This window comes from Pogoniulus pusillus, chromosome 2 (genome assembly GCF_015220805.1).
Source record: "Pogoniulus pusillus isolate bPogPus1 chromosome 2, bPogPus1.pri, whole genome shotgun sequence".
NCBI classification, from domain to species: domain Eukaryota; kingdom Metazoa; phylum Chordata; class Aves; order Piciformes; family Lybiidae; genus Pogoniulus; species Pogoniulus pusillus.
In genome coordinates, this window is record NC_087265.1 from 31700607 (window position 1) to 31719814 (window position 19208).

Consider the following 19208-nt stretch of genomic DNA (forward strand, 5'->3'; position numbering starts at 1 on the left):
GGCTTGGGAGACTTCCCTTTTCTCTGACTCTGCCAGTTATCAGCTAGGAGCAGTCTGGCCACTATAACAGAAGGGCCATGGGGTGATGTCTTTTTTACCTCGGGTCTGGGCCAGCTACACAAGTGCTCTAAACCAGGAGAAAAGCCACACCAACCCCAGAAGCACCCAAACTTCAGCCCTGAAGGCAGTGGAGAAAGATCCAAAAGGCTTGAGCTAAATGATGAAGGCTCCATCTTTTGCTGTACAGCTAGAGAGAACCACAGTGAGGAGGGACCTTTGGGAGGCTCTCAGGATGTGGAACTAGGGTTACCTGTGTGTCTCCCAGAGGTGAACAAAGCTTCCATTGGAGGACCAGGGAAGGATCTCTTACCTTTTCCTCCTGGCTGGTCACCATCCTTGGCCTAGGAGTCTGGTTCTTCCCCAAATGATGACCCTTCCTAACTCATCCACAGCAGCCAGGCTGCCACCTGTGGCCGGTGAGACTCAACACCTAAAAGCAAATCAGCCCATTTTTAAAGTCACCTTATTACCTGGGATAATACAACTCATTTTATGTCCACAGCATTTGCCCCTTTCTGTTCCTAAAAGTGTCTGGTTAGTAAATCCCAAGATAGAGCTGTCACTCTGCCCCCGGCCATCTCTGCTGCTGCTGCACATGAATGGGGACAGACTCATTTTGCAGTGTTCCTGGGGTAAGGGTGACCTACTTTCATGGCTGCCATACAGTTCATTACGAATTCCTAATGATCTCATTGTTCCATTAAATGAAGGTTGCCACCTGTCCCGAAGACTTTAGATCAAGCTGGGATTAACATATCTGCTGACCCATTTCTCCCTTTTGTAGGACACAACCCCATGATCAATAGGAGTTTTTTTTTCATACCAAGGTTGAACTTTAGCAGTGAGGTAGTGCTGAGTCCCATTAGCAGAAGGTGCTGAGCAGTGGGGCTCCTGCTGGTGCTGGGCAATGCAGAAAATCCTGCCCAGCTGATCTGAACATCACATTCCATCTGCCTCGATCCTACCAGAACAGAAAAAAAAGTGGGGGGAGAGTGGGAAAGAAAGGTCAAAGTCTATGCACATAACTCACTATGGAGAAGAGAAAAAGAAAAAGGAGAAGGAATTGCTTAGGTTGCATTTAGGGCAAATTACATTCTTCCAATTTAAGAGAGAGTCTATAAGAGACTTTATTAAGGACCTGGAGGCTGCTTGTGGTTTTGCTTCAGGCAGTCATCCCTACTGCAGCATTATGGTAACAAGAAAAGCCCAGGTAAGCACCCAGCAGCCGCTCTGGGTTGTGGACCCTTGCAGGGATGCTCATTCAGCAGGCCGTCCTAGTACAGCCAGCTTCTCTTTGGCCTCTCCAAGTACAGAACTCAGCAGCCAACAGGGATGGAAAGGGCAGGTTGGAAGCACAAGCCATGCAGCATGAGGAATCAAACAAATAAAGAAAGAAAGGGAGAGGAATAAATTCCCATGGACAGGCTCAGTGAGCGCGTTGCAGCCAAATGACCTCAAGTGCACTGCTTTCTTCCCCTGCTTGAGGAAGGCAGAAGCACAGCTGCATTTTTCATAAATAGGAACACCCTAGCTTGATGTTTTTTAAAGCTGTCTAGACAGTAGTGCAAGACCTTATTTCAAGTCACATAATCACTTTCCCATTTTTCTTTGCAGCAGAGGACGTTTTCCAAGATTAGAGAGAAGCTGGTGGAGCAACATGTTATTAACCTTGGGTGCGCCTCCCTGCTTTAGGCTCTCCTTGTCCGAGTTGGAGGTGCCTTTCTGTCTGATCACGTCCCCCCTTTATTCATGCCTTCCCCTCGTGTCAGAAAAGCTTCTTCTTTCACTAGCTCACAGAAGTTAGATAGAATTACACATGGGCTGCAGACAACTGGGAGCCCGGAGGGTGCTGTGCTAAAATTCCAGCTCCCTTTAGAAGGCAAATATTATCTTATGCTTCCTAGCATGGCACTGATACCTCCACTTGAAAATAGCATTAAGGGGGGGGGGAAGAAAAAGCTTCATGCTGACCTTCACCAGGCCAGTGTGGCCCAGGGTGTTGGAAGGAGGTGGTCAAAGCTGCTAATCGTGAAGGATGGCGAAGAACAAGCTTTGCCAGGGAAGGGTGCTCTGAGCAGAGACACACTGTTTCAGCACACCTTGCATGGTGCAGCATGTGCCTCCCAGGGCTGACTGTCCCTCAATATTGCTCTGTGCACTTCCTAATTCTTCTGCTTTTTTGTGTTGAGACTGCAGCCCATTCCCACGGATCGGAGAAGGCAAAGCAAATACCCATGTGCCATTTGACTGCAGCACGTGGCTGAACCAGCAGCAACAGCTCATCATCAGGGCCTGCGGATAAAGAGCTGCCATGGAGAGGTTCACCAGGCACCTCTGCTGCAAAAGATGCTCCTCTAGGGCCAAGAATGAGGGTTTCTGAGTGTGAATGGCATGATATACGTACATGATTACCATCCTGTACCTGACATGGACCATTTTTGACCACAGTGATGTGCAGCGATCTGTGCCCAGGTTATCTGGGGGAAGCAGAGTCCAGTTCTGCTCGTTATGTTGAATTAAATCAGCAAAAGCTGAAGACAAATAGACCATCACAAATGAGATTATTTCACTTTAGAGAGCCAGGATAAGAGGTTTGCTGCCCTGCCGGAGAAGCACCAGGTCATTAGGATAGAAAGTCAGTGTTTTCAGGGGAGGCAGGGAGGTGTTCATCACCAAAGCAGAGGGTGCATTGCTTGCCTGGTGTTGCAAGAGCAATGCTGACCCTCTTCCTAAGCACCACATACGTAGGGTCACTCATCAGAAGTAAAACATACAGACTGGGACAAGAGGACTGCCCTCCACTGCACCTCTACCCAGGACTGCCACATCTCCCCATGGCTATTACAGTGATTAGCCAAATACAGTAGCAAGACCAGGCAGGGGTCCCTATTTTTTTTCCTTTTGCTTGCTTAATGTCCTGCTTTGGAGAATGCAGAACCTGACTTTGGGAATAATTTCAGTTTTACAGTATCCAGTATTTCTCTGCTCCCTAAGTAAGCAGTTAAAATCATCTGGGGGAGCTGCCTTCCCTTAAATGAATTTTCTACTGCTAGGCAGAAAGTGAATACATGAGCTGCCTAATATTAATGCTTTACTTCATAATTTACATATCAAGTGCTTTAATGAATTGTTTTCAGTATCATTGTCCCTACCATGAATAAACTTAAAAGTAATGGATCTGTAATTAATTAAAGTTTAATTACAATAGTTTGTCATTTTATTATTTGCAATTATTACCATAAAGGTAATAAAAATTGCAGGATGTCACAACTGAATACAGATCCCTAATCAGAAGCAATCAACTTACACTGTAACCTTGAACAAGGGTGATTTTATTAATGCACCAACCCTGGAGCTCAAACTGCTGCCTTACATGTGGTGGCTGTGGTATCCTTAACATGCTGCATGGTACTTTGAGCAGTCATGGTGGGATCCTCTTGTCTCAATCCCTGGGCAGCTCTGTCCACTTCTCCCCTCTGAATCTTTCTCCACATGCAGATAGTCAGTGACAGACTGAAGAACCTTTCACACACCTCCTCTGCATTCCCCTTGAGCACACTGATTTACTAAAGCAGTTATCCACCATAGTCCTTATTAGGTATCATTTTTTCTCCAGATAGCTTAGAGGAGTTTTTCATTTCCATCAGTTTAAAACTCTGTGTTAAATCCTTTTAATCCTTTTTTTTTAATCACATTCTCATAATATTTAATTTTTTTTAATTATGAAAGGTCATTCCTAAACCACTCTCTATTATGTCTCTGACTTGTTGACCCTTGCATCAGAAGTTCCTTTGCCCTGAAGGACAAAGGATAAAAGGAGAAGGGTTAAGTTATATCTGTTTGCTGCTTCTGTCCCCATGACTATTTCCAGGACTCACAGTATCCATGTTCACATGCAGTTAATTCTTGCTACTTGAGGGAACAATATAGGTATTTCCTCATCCCTGCATCTTGATAAGCTCCAATCATACCCATGATTCTTTGGCATATTTCCTTTGGCTTGGCCCAGTATCTTAAAAAAAACATGTTTTCCACTGGCCAGTCTCTCACTGGAGCAGTTTTCCACTGGCCAGTCTCAAGACCTCTTCAGCAGGCATGAGAACTGCACCCAGAGCAGCAATTAGGCTGTAATTAATCAGAGATTTTCCCAGTGAATACCCCCAAGGGACTATATTAGTGATGTGAGAGGGAGTCTTCAGGTTGGCTTGTGCCATTCTGATAAAGTTATTGCTTCTCACCATATTTTGCCCATCTTTTCCACAGACCAAGCCATGATTTAGGTTTGTTCTTTGAAGTTCATTAGTTGGTTTGAAAGGAGTAACTCCAATTTCAGCATCATTTTCTATGTAAAGCATATATGCATTTGCCTGTCCTCCTTTAATCATTATAACATGTATTGGCCAAGTTATAGATTGATAGAAAGCTTTGGTTGGAAGAGATCTTAAAGATGATCTAGTTCCAACCCCTCTGCCATGGACAGGGGCACCTTCCACTAAACCAGATTGCTGAAGGCCCCATCCAACCTGGCCTTGAACACCTCCAGGGAGGCTTTTCACCTCATGTAAAATCCAGTAGAAGGAAAGAAGTTTTGTGGCCACTCTGTCCCTACAACTTACACAGATCCAGCCAGCTGGGGAGTGGCAAGAGAAACCCATTTGATGTCCCTGAATCAGTAAGCAACTTTCACCAGACTTGAGAAACCTGACATATGTACCAAACCCAGGCAGCCCACAGGCCTCTGAGCTGTCATACTTCAAGTGCAAAATGTCTCTGCTGCTTCTGGTTGGGAACTCAGCCATCACTTCATAAATCAACACCCCTGCTATCGCCTTTCCTCTGCCAGCAGACGGTTGGATGTGAAACAATACAGTCCTGGAGGCGTCAGCTTCCTTGGGTTATCTTAGTGGAAGGCTAACATCAGAGACCTACTTTATCCAGTGGATCAGTGGCATTTTCAATCTCCTCACCTCCAACTGAAATTCTCTAGCATGACACCTTGAGATGTCTAAGCAGCCTCTATTTTTAAGCTGTGATACAACAGCCTTTTCAAAACATTCAAGATCTCTTGTATCTTAGCACCTCACCTTGGAGAGGTTTGCAGAGACATTTAGATTCAGGCATGCAATCTTTCAATTGCCATAGCATGAGCTGAGTCATAAACGTGTATATAAAACCTGCAGGGGGGGTCAGGGGGAAGAGTTAAGGGTAGAAAATAAAGACACCATAGTCATAGAATGATAATATCATTTAGATTGGAAAAGACCATTCAGATCATGGAGTCCAACTGTTCACACAGCACTGCCAAATCCACCACTAAATGGTGTCCCTCAGCACAGCTACAGGTCTTTTAAATCCCTTCAGGGATGGTGACTCCACCACTTCCCCAGGCAGTCTATTCCAAGGCTTGACAACCTTTTTGGTGAAGAAATTTTTCCTGATGTCCAAGCTAAACCTGCCCTAGTGCAACTTGAGTCCTAGGGTATTTGCATTGCTCACAAAACTGCTTGCAAAACCACTTAGCAAATGAATGTTAATTGTTCTGCAGAAATCCCACCCTGTTCACTGGGGAAGGGGAAAAAAAAACCCTCTAGGTAGCTGTTGCCAATTTTCCCTTTGACCCCCCAAATAAAATTCAGGTGATCTCATCCCACACTGATCAACAGAGACCGAGTAAGAAAATAAAAAGGAAATTACTTCATTTTAAGTGCCTATTAACCGATGTTGTGATAAAATAAAAAAGCACTATTCACCAGCAAAAATCCATGTGACAAGCCCACGAATGCCAGAACAAGCTGGGTATGGCAGGAGCTGTCAAAGGCATGTAACTGCAAACCTTTAAACCAATTTAAGTGCCTTCAGTTGGGTTTGCGAGACAATTATGCCCTGCACAATCATTTGCATGAAAAAGGCTGCGGGTCTCTGCTTTTGTTGCTTCTCCAGCCAAAAGCTGGAGTATTTTACACACACTGCAGCTGCTGGGGTAGCAGAAACAGATAAAACTTGACAAATTAACACAGCATGCACCAAACAAAGAAAAAGACCTTTGAACTTCAGCCTTGGGGCTGCAGAGGTGCTGAACCCAAGCTTAACTCTGGCTTTTAGACTTGCCCCCATCATTGCATCTGGTCTCAGTGAGGTGATGCTGGCTGCGAGGCCGACAGCATGGATGGATTCAGCATTATCCTTACCCAGGGCTAAGAGCAGAACAAGCCTCAGAAACTAAGCACTTCTCCTGGGATTCAGGGCTTATCAAGATGATTCAGCAACCCCCATTCCAGAAACACCTTCATGCCAGCACTTCTGTAGTTGTTTCAGGCATATTTTTGTGGAGCAAATTCTTCTGTATGAAACCAAACTGAGACCATTACTGTAAGCTAATGCCTACACAAGAACAAGGAGTCTCTTTGGAGAGAGTTCAGGCATCAGCTGTTGAACTTGGTTTGACCTACTGACTGCATGGACCAGTGACTTCCAAAGCAGCCAAGGCTGAGGATCAACATCTCTCTGGCTTTTCTTTTCTCTCCTTGAGCCTTCCTACAAGCTCGCCTCAGTTTTTTTAAGTCTGCCTTAATGAAGGTGACTTCTGCCTATCTTTCGCCTCTCCTAGCAGCCCCATGTCAGATGTTCTTAAGGTAGGAGGGAAACAACTTCCTCCCTCATTTTTCCAGGGCTTTCTGTGTCTGAAACACATTAGTTAATCCATTGTTCAAGGCATAACCTTGGTTCTTATTGTGGAAGAAAAAGGAAGTGAGGTGGCTTGACAGCTCTGTTGCTTTCTTCTCCATGGATTTAGACTTTCACAAATGACCCTGTCAAAGTTGCTGCTTGTGATGCCACAATGCTAATTGCTCACAGTATAGACTGATGACACCATATTAAAGTTGTTTGGCAGGGATAAGAGTTGACATTTTGTGTTCAGACCAACAGCAGTGTGGATGCTTCATCAGACAGAGCATCTCTCAGCCTGCCTCTATATCTGTCCACCAGTGCTTCTACAAGCCAGTGTCTCTGTGGTGGAGTGCACAGTGTCATCTCAGGGCTTCCTGGAAAATGGAAACCATTCTCTTTCCTGAGAGAAACCTTCTCTTTCAGATCGTCTTCTTTATATGGAAATACTCATCAAGTTCCTTAAAATAGAAACAAATGGGAAATTTTTTTATGTGCCACTGAAATAGAGTAAAAATCCTCACTAGATTGACACAAAAGTAAACAAAACATGGACTATGTGGGCAAAAAAAACCCAAAACTGAAATTACTGCAGATGTCACCAAACGATTTGAATTTTTTTGTTAAACAAAATAGATTCATTTTTCCTTACTCTGCCCTTCATTGCTCCAGTGAAAGCTTTGCCAAACTTTGTGGCAATTCTCATTTTCAAGAAAGGAGCTCCTATGAAAAGCTTCTCTTATTTTTTAAGCAAGCAATTTTTGTGACCACTCTTTTTTTTCTGTAGTATCTTGGGTTTGTCACCTAGATCATTCAGTTTCTAGACAGTGGAAGCCAAAAAGAGGAGCCACAACTTCAGAATGGTCTCCTGGCAATTCCTGCCCCTGAAAGGTGCAACTACAACAGCTCACAAGAAGATGGAGGAGAGAAACAAGCCATAAAGCAGGGAAGTGTCTGGGGAGCACCTAACTCCTCATGTTCCATTACATCTCTCAGCACTAAACACTTCCAATGCATGGTGGTCACACTGTGAGGTCTGGACAGGTTCATGCAATGAGGGCTCCACTGAGGGTCAGCAAATAGTGAGCAACTCCCAGGCCCAGAGCAGCTGTTTTTGTAGGATAAAGCAACACCATCTTTTCAAGGTCATCCTCACAAGTCCTTCCAACCTTGACCGGGGCTAGGTGTTTCTGAGAGACCTTGCATCATGATAATCCCACAAGGACTCTCTTCTTTCTTGCTTTTTAAGTCTCTTCTGTGAAAACTACGTGAGGTTTTCACTTTCCTTCAGCAGGGAAATTTGAAGACCTGTGCAGATTCCCTCGTGCCATGCCGAGAGAGGGGAGTGATGACTGATTGATCTAGGTTTCTCCCATCAAGAACACCAAAGGAAGTACCCAAAGTATCTATCTTCTCAAAGAGGGTTAATTACAGAAGCTCAGCTTGCGCACAGGGGTCCCGGCAGTCAGTGTGAGATAAGCAGCCTTGGGAGTATAAATTATTACAGATGATAAGGCAGCATTTCCCCTTTAACAGCTTTGTACATATGTTCCTAAGATTGACTCCAGAGATACCTGTCATCAAATGTCAAACAAGAAGCAACAAAAAATACAGCAAATTAATTTCTTGTCTCTTTTCTTACACGCATATGACACTTTCTCCCTTGTTTAGACTAACCAAGTGATTTCAGATCCTAACAAGATGTGGCTAGATAACAAGACCTGGGAATTGGAACTGATGCCTGATCACCCATGCCTGATCACAGCAGGCTGTGAGAGCTCCACCACTCTATCACGTCTGAAGAAATGGGGGCTGGTTTCAGCTCCAGAAATAAGGTAAATTACAGGCACCAATTGCTACCTGTTTTGTTGTGACTCTCTCTTCTGCAAGACTGCATAAGCAGGAAGCCAAAGTTCCATGCCAGGGTACTGACTCGGCAATGAATGCTGATACAAATCAGGTCATATTGACATCTTTTGTTCACTGCTTTGTTAACACTGTTTATCCCTAATGTCTTGGCCACAGCCATGGAAAACCCCCCACTTTGTCACTCATCTATCACTTTTTTATCCCCCCAAATCACACCATTGGAAACACCTTGCCACTAACCATCCTTCAGACCCAGGTGTACAATTTTGGGGTACAAACTGGGTTACTCCAGTCTCCCAGAGAGGTTTCTTCCTGATGTCTAGGATTTTCCCTGCAAGAAGGAATTTCTCTCTTCTACCATCTTCTCTCCATCTTCCTACTTGCTTAGCAGTGGTGGTGGAATTGCAAGCAGTTGGACTTAATAATCTCAAAGGTTTCTTCCAACCTCAACAGTTCTGTGATTCCACCAAGAAGTCAGTTCTGTTTTAAGTGACTGACCTGCTGAGACACAGCCCACAGCAGGACAAGTCTGCAGCCTAACTGCACCACAGAGCAGAGATCAGCACACATTTGGCTGTCAGCTCTTTACCTCTACCTGGTAGCTTATTCCAAGCCGGAGTTCATCCTACCGGACTGAGTTTACATGCGTTAGGAATCTGTTCCAACACTAACACACCAACATCTGCACTATTGCAACCATGATTCATTCACAATGTTCTGTATTTTACAGCTGTAAAATACAGTTTCCTCCCCAGTCCAGATATGCTGCAAATATCAAGGTAGTGTTCCCACCATCAACTCTGAAACATCAGAAATAGATGACACAAAAGACCCTTGAATTCCTGCATTCATGTTTGAAGGATTTCTTTACCCAGCTGAGTTCACAGCAGGTCACAGGCTTCTGCTGGCAACTCTTTCTTTCACACACCCTTGGCCTTAGAGAAGGAAAGCTACTGTAAAAGTCAAAACTTTGGAACTCAGAGGAGAAAAGTATTTCAGGTGTAAACTCTCACTATTCCACCCACCCCCATTTTTGCCAGCTTGGGGGTTCCTTCTCCATCCCTACATTTCTGCCATATTGCATCAGCTCTTCATCTTTGCAATCCAGCGTGACTCATTTTGACGCACTGCCTCTGTCAAGAGAGTTGTTACTAGCCACACAGCATGAGGAGTTTAACCTTCACTGAGTTAGCTGTGTGCTGAATTCCTTCCTGCCAATCAGCCCCTCCTCTGCATTTACCACATCTTCAGTCATGGAACCATAGAATAGTAGAACACATCTGGTTGGAACGGACCCTTGAAGGTCCTCTTGTCCAACACCCCTGCAGTGAGCAGGGACATCTCCAACGAGATCAGATTTCTCAGGACCCCATCAGGTTTGACCTTGAATGTCTCGAGGAATGGGACCTCCACCATAGTCCTGGGGATCTGTCCAGCTGAACCTTCTGCAGATGGGCAACATAATCCACATTGGTGCCCAAAGTCATTGATTACTTGAGAAGGGCCTACACCCAGTTATTGACTGGGGTGACAGAGCTCAGCCCTAAAGCTGAAATTTGGGACCAAACAGCTCAATACCCTAGGGGTGGAATGGTGAGGAAGAGGATGAAGACTCGAGGGCATTTTACCAGCCAATGACCCACTGAAATTTGTGAGCTGGATCAGCAGGGATATGCAGAGAAACACTTTGTTCAGGGAAATTAGTGCCAGAGGAAGTTTCTACCTCTGTGGCCACATACACAATACTGGGACATGAACTGGCCATTGCATGCTGGTATAAATACCTTGTGGAGCTTCACAGCAGGCTTCTGAAGCACAACAAACAACAAATATCTTGGAAATAACTGCTAAGATCTCCAACTTTCAGAAGTCAAAAGGACCCATCTCAGGCTTCAGGACTTAACAACACGGGAAGAATCCTGTTGGTCCCTGTCAGACCAAGGGCCCACCTAGCCCAGGACTTAGTATCGCACAGCAGCAGGCAATCCTTGTTTGGGGAGTACATGAGCCCCACTTCTCTCTTGGATGCCTCCAGCAGTCCCAGCTCCTGCCTACACCCATCAAGGTAGCAATTTTCCCCAGTTTGCTCTTTCAGTTATTGTCATGATTTTGCAGACCTCCACTGTCCCCTCCATCCTGAGCAGCCCTAACATTTCCAGTCCCTCCTGGAAAAGCTTTTTGCCCTCTGTGGTTTTGGCTGCCCTTCCTGGTCCCTGCTCTACCTCTTCTGCCTTCCTCAAGATAAGGACAAAAAAAATCCTTATTATAACCCCAGGACAACGCAGTTAGGAGCAGAGTCTTTCCAGTTCTCATAGACAACCACGTGCAGTTAAAAATCTCGCAGCTGGTCAGAGCAGCCAGATGTTATTGCTGCAAATTTCCTCGGCCCTGTGCTTCTTCTGTGAAAGGATAACTCTGGTTGGAGCTGCAGTTGTAGAAGACTCTGCTAGAGATATAGGGTGGGCTTGGTGCTGTGCTTCTTCGAGGTCCTGATGGCAAGAGAGCTCTGCACATACTCAGATATTCCCAGTCACATCCTAGCCGAACCAGTGTGAACTGGGAAGTTGGGCTCAACAGGGCTGCATCCAGCTTCCATCCTGCACATGCTGAAAGGTTAAGAAAGGCCATGCCACCACGTGGGGCAGGGTTTCATCCTGTCCTTAATTTGCCTGTGGGATCCAAAAGGAATTTTTTCCTATTTCTCTGCCAGGCAGAGGGAAAAAAAATCACAAAAAAAACCCAACCTCAAACTTTGTTGTTGTTTATACTGGATGGGATTAAAGTTTTCAATATTTGTTATATTTAGATGTCTTTCAGACACACATTACACATGATTCTTGCTCTGTTTACCCTTCACTCCATTCCCTTGCTTTTATTGTTCTTCAAGTTTATTCCTCTTCCAATTTAGGTCGCATTTCCTGAGGACTGCAGCATAACCCCAGATTTCCCAGGGAAAGCAGCACCTCTCAGCAGCAGTGACTAGTTTTGTCATTCCAGCCAGACCACTTTGGTCCTCCCTAAAGCAAAGTGCATCCTCATGGCTGAAGTTTATTGCCAGTGCAGACCCAGGCAGAGATGAGGCAAATCACTCTTTCCTGAATAACAACCCTAAAGACCCCTTAAAGTAAGTAATGCACCCCAGGACAAAGACACCTATTCTGAGCATGATGCTTTGTCTGGAATCCTTCAATCTGCCCTTGCTTCCTTCAAAAAGGAGCTCTCAATGCCTGCTGTGCTTCAGGGCTGGGACCAAGGTGCAGCACAACTCTGGCTTCTCCAGGGTCTGAGGAATTGTTATTACTCTTCCCCTCTCTGAATTTCCTTGGGAGGAAGAAGTGCTGAGTATCCCTGCAGTGAAGGACTTGCAAGCAAATCCTAGGCTGCAACATATTCTCATAAAACCTTCCCAAAGATGCCTCTATAGACAGGGCAGATGGGAGAGAAGTTTACATCCACTGCCCATTTTCCAGTAAATCATTGCGTTCAGTCTAGCTGAGAAACACCTTCCCCACCCCCACCCCTAAACTCCACGTCTGCTGCAGTTTTCCAGAGCAGACACATGTTTTGGTGAGCTCTTCCTTCACCCTCCCTGGCCATCAAGGCAGGGCAGATACTCAATCTCTCTGCTCTGCCCTGGCTAATGGAAAAAAGCTGCTCACTCGGAGCTGCTCTGATTTATTCCGTAACAACCTCTCTGATAGGGAGTCTTTGACCTCCCCGTTGGAGGCGCCATTAAAACCAAGCCTGATGGCTGGGTAAGGACAGGTAGTTACCTTTTCCTGTTAGCAATAGTTGGGCACAGTAATGTGCCTTTTCTGCACATTGTCTTCACCTTAAATGCAAAGACAGCCAAGAGACCTGAAGCCGTATGAGTAGTTCTTCAAATTCTGGTCCAGAACCCTTAGTTTGCTTTAGCTTAAAACCCTGTGCACAGATCCTGGCAGAGATCCTGCCTGTGTTTAATTTGAGGAGCACAAGCTATTTGCCTGCTCAAATCTGAGCTTGTGCAGAGCTGCATGGAGGAACAGGATGTAAAAGGCACTTTGACGCTGGTTAAGCCTGACCTATCCCTTTTGGTCACGGGAAACACAGGAACAGATGTTTGGTGCTGGGATTTGTCTCCCAAAATACCTCTGATGTTTAAGTCACATTGTACAGATTTGCTATCGCCATGTGTAGCAAAGAGAGCACACAGTTGGCTTGCAGGAAGGTAAAGAAGGCATCTACCAGCTCTCCTCCTCTTCTTACAGATGGCTCAAGAGAAGGTTTTGTTTTTGTAAGTGATGGGCAACTTTTCAAATGCATTCACTATGAGCTTGTTGGAAGTCTTTGCTATCTTCCATTTTTAAACACGGTGCTATTATAGCCTGAATAGTGGAGCACTGAGCATTTACAGAGAGGGGCACATCTTCCATTAGCCCAAATGATGTCACTGGTACTATAACCAGATGAGCTTTCAAGTGCAAAAGTCCTTCTGCAATTCTTTGATCTGACTGTTCACCCAAAGATCACTGCATTATTGGGCTGGGGGATTTTTTCCCCCTTCAAGCTGTATGCTGTTTGCAGTGGTTAAGTGATTTCAGAGAAGACTTTTGCTAGCAGTTGATTGTTACATTTGAAGGAGTCTTTGCATGTGGCAATTTTTAAGACCTCACCACATCATCCCCTGATTTATTTCAGTTCTAGGCCTCTGAGCTGGCCTAGAAATATTAAGGCACATGGCTGGTTTTACTCCTTTTTGACCCAAAAGGGAACAATGGCTGCATGCACTAACTGCTACAGAAGGGAGCCAGGGCGTTCAATCAGAAGACAATTGATGTGCAGGAGTGCAGGTCTTAGGTGACCAAATATTTACTGCAGCAGTGAAACTATTAATAAAAAAAAATCCCACTCCAAAATAATTGAAATTATCAGACTTTCTCCCAATTTTTCTCTATATGAGCAATCAGAAAGTTTCCTCTGGGAAGAGCTCACAGAGCCACAGCTGCATTCCCCTCTAGCTGAACAGCAAGGAGCATCCTCTGGACACAGATCAGGAGGCAGAAAGAGGTGAAGGACCCTAAATATATGCTCCACACCAGTCCTCCAAGGACAAGGAGAATCTCACAGTCCCAGCTGTGTTTGGGGATTTTATTAACATGAATAAGTCAATGCTAAAAATAACTCGGGGGCAGAGAGAGCCTTGCTGCACCTCCCCATCAGGACTGGAGGGAAGATGGCAGAACAGAGGAGGGCGAGTGGCAAGGTGGGACCTTGCTGATCCTGCTCCTCCATATAAGGGGTTTCTTTCAAGCACATGGATTGATGGGAGTTGTTTTCCCAGACATTGCAAAAGGTTGGGGTTTTTTATGCCCCCTCAGCTCTCTAATCAGGAGAATACCACCACCAGAGTGGGAAGTGACCAGCATCTGCCTCTATGTAACTCTTGGATCCATTTACAGGCCTCATGAGGCTACAGATGTGCCTTACCCTCCATGGTGAAGCCACTGAGCACCTGTTCTGCAGCCATGTTTGCTGCTCAGCTTTCCAGGCAGCTGCTTACTGTCCCTGACATCACTCAGGCTCTTCGTTGACTATGCCACACATCCCTGACACATCATTGTCTTTTTTGGGGGGTATTTTTCAGACCAAGGATTCCTTGCAGGCTGGATGGACTTTCTGCAATTACAGCATTTTTTTACAGGGCATGAAAACCATTTTCCATTAAACCCTGGGGAACACAGATGAGAGTCCTGACAGGGCCAGGGCCAGAGCCAGAGCCAGGATATTTTCTGTCCTCCCCTCCTGGGGGGCTGCTCTACTTGGTAGCTGGGCTGCAGAGAGGGCTGATGTAACAGCCTTTACATGCTACATTGTCCACATGGAGCTGAGCCATCTGGGAGACCCTGGAGCTAAACCTGAGTGCTCGCAGGTGTGATAAGGATGGGGTGGATGGATGGGTTGCTGTATGCCAGCCATCTGTTCACATGCCCTTCGTTGCTCCCTGCAAGAGCATGGCAGGGAGTGGAAGTGAGGACACCAGCACAGGCAGTTGCTGGCACACACCCTGGCTCTGATAAGACTTGGAAGCTTGGTAAGTGTGGTTGAGCTTTGACAGCCAAAGGTGAGAAAAATGGAAGATGTTTTTCTTTCCTGGCTTCCATTGGACAGCTGGTTGTTGCTAGCTCCTAACTCTGACTCCAGCCCCATGGACAGCTGCCACATTATAGAATCATGGAATGTTCTGGCTTGGAAGGGATGTTTAAAGGTCATCTAGTCCAACCTCCCTGCAGTGAACAGGAGCATATGCAACTAGATCAGGTTGCTCAGAGCCCCATCCACCTGATCTGAAATGTTTCCAGGGATGGAGCATCTTCTACCTCTCTGGGCAACCTGGGCCAGTTTTACCACCATTATTGTAAGAGATTTCTTCCTTCTATCCAGTCTAAATCATACAGGATCACAGGATGCCAGGGGTTGGAAGGAACCTAAAGAGATCATCAAGTCCAATCCCCCTGCCAAAGCAGGACCATAATCTAGCTCAGGTCATAGAGGAACTCATCCAGATGGGCCTTGAAAGTCTCCAGAGAAGGAGACTCCACAACCCCTCTGGGGAGTCTGTTCCAGTGCTTCTTCAAATCTCTTCTTTTAGTTTAAAATCATCATCCTCTGTCCTGTTGCAACAGGTCCTGTTCACGTCTTTCTTATTGGCCCCCTTTATGTACTGAAAGGCTGCAATAAAGTCTCCCCATCTCTAGAGTAAATAACCCAAACTTTCTCAGCCTGTCCTCACAGCAGAGGGGTTCCAGCCCTCTGATCATTTTTGTATTCTTCCTCTGGACCTGCTCCAACAAGTCCATGTCTTTCCAGTGCTGAAGACTCCAGAACTAGACACTACAGCAGGTGGGGTCTCACCAAAGCAGACTGGAGTGGCAGGACTCCTACCCTCAACCTGCTGTCCAGGCTGCTCTGGATGCAGCCCAGGGTACCGCTGGTCTTCTAGGCTGCAAGTGGACATTCCTGGCTCATGTCCAACTGTTCATCCACAGGTCTCCCACCTGGTCCAGGATGTCCAGGTAACATTTCCTTCAGGACAGGGCACTGACTCTTCATCAACTTTCAAGATCCCAAAGCCACAGCAACTCACCTCCTGCACAAGTGCCCAGACACCCACAAACTGATTTCTAACCCTACCCTGAACCCTGTAAGCAGAGGAGTCCTGCACAGCCAGCCAAAATGCCTGGACCCAAAAGCAACTAAATACCCCAGGGCCAGTGCAGCTATGCCAGGAATGCTCCAGTGGGCTGCCAGCCAAAAATATGAGCTCCTTTGGCAACGCAGTGCTAAGCAGTTTGCATTGGGTTGATTTGCTCCTTCCATTGTGATTTCTCTCTTTTCATGCTAGTTCTACAGCTCAGTAGTTCAAGCATGCTGATCCTTTATCTGCAGTTTCTATATGCACACGAAGGACCCATATTTCCAGTGATCAAAGTGAGAATGCAACAGAGTTAAAGAGATTGCATTGTGCAGGAGAGGAAATGCAAAGCAGCGAGCAAGAGAAAGCTCAGCCTCTCCTTTGCTCCTCAGCATGACTATAGCTATAGGACCTTACAGCCAATGTTTTCAAAGTTTGGGAAAACATGGGATTTGGGGACCTATCTAAAATAGAAGATGATAACAGAAAACTGAACCCTTAGCTCTGAGCTCATAGGTGGGACCCTGAGTGCCATTGGGAGCAATTTCCTCAAAGGAATTCAGATCAGTCCCATCATGGTGCTGCCTGCCGTGGGGCCACCACTGCACGTCTCACTCCATAGCAAGAGAGATGACAGACTTAAGGCAACGTACAGATGTGGGGATAAGCACCCTGATTTCCCTCCCTCCCAACAGAAATTCTGTCCTGCTGCTGTACTGCTGACCTAAGATCTTCCATTTAGAGTCTCTCCCAGCCAAAAAATGCTGCATTTCAAAGCAAATGCTCCTGCCAGCATCTCTGTTTATACGGTATCAAGCGCTGATGCCATTTAACAACCCCCTCCCTTTTCTCGACATTATCTTGCCAAATTAAGCAAACTCGTTGCCCAGCATATGTTATTTCTCATCTTTTTCTCCTCTCCCCACAACCACAGGCACTACCATCCCTCAAAGGGACCAAGTACAAATAATTCAGCCTCTGCCACTTGAACTGATTTTAATCAAAGGATTTGCTGGGTTTCTGCTGCGTGGGACACCTCATTAACAACTTCACACCTTTAAGAAAGGGGAGGAGGGGGGGAAAAAAAAAGTGGTGCTACCCATTTCAACATTGCCGTGCTTAATGCTAGTACCCGGTGTTTTGCACCAGGGACAAGGTTTGTTTTGGTGGGGAACAAAACAACAACAAGATTTCAAAAAGAAGGAGAAGAAGAAGAAGCATTGCTGAGCTGAAAAGGCTTAGAGATCGGCAGGAGTGTATTGGTCAGAAAGGAGATTAGAGCCTAATGAAATTTGTCTTTGTGCATGTGTCTGTTTCCCTCTTCTTTTTTTTCTTTTTGGGGGGGGTCTGTGTGTCTTTGTAGAAAGGCAGGCTTATTAAAATGCAGAGAGAACCTCACACAAAAGACATTTCTTAGGGTCCAAAGGCGTGCTTATTAATGTGGAGGGGTTTTGTACAGAGCATGGCAGTTTGGGGAGATTTTGGGTATTGTTTGGAGAGAAGAAAGCAAGCCTCACTGATCATTTTCTTTCCCAGTTTTAATCACAGCAGCTGAAACAAGCAGGTGCTGCGATTCAGAGCCTGCGGCAAAAAGCAGGAGATGGGGGGAGGGAAACGTCACCGGGGCAAAAACTCATCTGCATGAGGGAGTTTTGCTCTTTTGGCTTTTTGAGTTGCTGTGCAGCGGTGGTCTGTCCACGCTCCTAGATTCCTCTGTGAGAACAGCAAGGAGCTGCTGGGAAAGCATTGTCCCACCAGGGGAGGAATAATAAATTGCACCAGTACAGGCTGAGAGGTGATCTGCTGGAGAGCAGCCCTGTGGAGAGGGACTGGGAGTCCTGGTGGATAACAAGTTACCCATGGCACAGCAATGTGCCCTTGTGGCCAAGAAGGCCAATGGGATCCTGGGGTGTTTTAGGAGGAGTGTGTCCAGGTTCTCCTCCCCCTCTCCTCTGTCCTGGTAAGACCTAATCTTGAATTCTGTGCTCAGTTTTGAGCTCCCCAGTATAAGAGGGACAGGGATCTGCTGGAGAGAGTCCAGCAGCGTGGTACGAGGATGATTAGGGTACTCCTCATCAGGCTGGAGCACTGCCTGATGAGCAGAGGCTGAGGGCCCTGGGGCTTTTGAGTCTGAAGAGAAGACTGAGAGAGGATTTAATAAATGTTTATAAATACCTGAGGGCTGAGTGTCAGGAGGGAGGGGACAGGCTCTTTCCACTTGTTCCTTGTGATAAGACAAGGAACAACGGATGTAAGCTGCAGCACAGGAGGTTCCACCTCAGCACAAGAGGGATCTTCTTTAAGGGTCAGAGCACTGGAATGGACTGCCCAGAGAGGTTGTGGAGTCTCCTTCTCTGGAGATTTTGAAGGCCCATCTGGGTGCATTCCTCTGTGACCTGAGTGAGATTGTATGGTCCTGCTCTGGCAGGGGGGTTGGACTCAATGATCTCTTTGGGTCTCTCCCAACCCCTGACATCCTGTGATCCTGTGACCATCGGAAGTCAAAGACTACTTCAGCTGCAAGAGGTTGACATCTAACCAGCAATTTTAAGCAAGGCATTGATTTTCCCACTTCAAGTCTCTGATGTCCGCGTGGAAGAACAAGGGATTGTAACTGAGATACTGGAGCACAACTTGGATTTCTTCCACCCATTTCCAAACACAGTGGACTCAGCCCTCTGCTGCAGCAAGCTCACCACAATGTCAGTGAGTAGCATTCGCAGCTGTGTGGCTGCACAGCATTGCTTTACCCTAACAGGATCCTAAAGCTGGGAAAGTATGGTGGTGGCACTGTGCCCAGGGAGCTTTTGCATGCAGAGCAGTGATGACAGCAATGGCAGCCCAAGCACACTGGCATGGGTTTGGAGAAAAGGAGGAGAGGGAGAGTCTTGCCCCTGTCCTAAGGAGGACATTGGTACACCTCCAAGAAAATACTTGCATCGTTGCTCATGCTTGGAAAAGCAAACCCAGAGGTGGATTGCACAAGGGGCTGGGACTCCACCAAGTCCTCATGTGCAAGAGGAGAAAATACTTGCAAATCTCCACAAGGCACTTTCAGCAGTTCTCACCACTCTCAACCCGAAGGGGGAAGCCCATCTCTGCCTTCTGGTTGGGAAACCTGCCTGAGGCTCCTGCTAACATGTTTCTCAAGCGTGACTTGTTTGCTATTGGCAGCAGAGCCCTTAGGAGTGTTTGCTCAAGAAGAGCAACAGTAGGAGTTTCTATTAATTAGCTTTTGACACTTTGACAACAGAGTTGGGTCCACCCAGCTGGTTTTCTTTCCACCCTGCTTGCACGTTTCCACCTGCTATGCTATTAAAGCTATGAGAAACATCTCATGTGTTTACTTATGAGATTTCTCTTTTGAGGACATGTGAGAACTGGTTCCACTCTGCCTCAGCTGAGAGAAGAGCCGGTGGAGGGTAAGCACTGAGGAGGA

General features: G+C 46.2%; 1 long non-coding RNA gene across 1 annotated transcript in view; it reads right to left on the reverse strand.

The window, feature by feature from the left end:
• Positions 1–382: 382 nt before the first annotated feature.
• LOC135184036 (uncharacterized) overlaps positions 383–19208 on the reverse strand; it is a 52425-nt gene continuing 33599 nt past the window's right edge. The window contains exon 7 of the long non-coding RNA XR_010305834.1: positions 383–490. This is a non-coding gene — a long non-coding RNA (uncharacterized LOC135184036). The remainder of the gene's footprint in view (positions 491–19208) is intronic.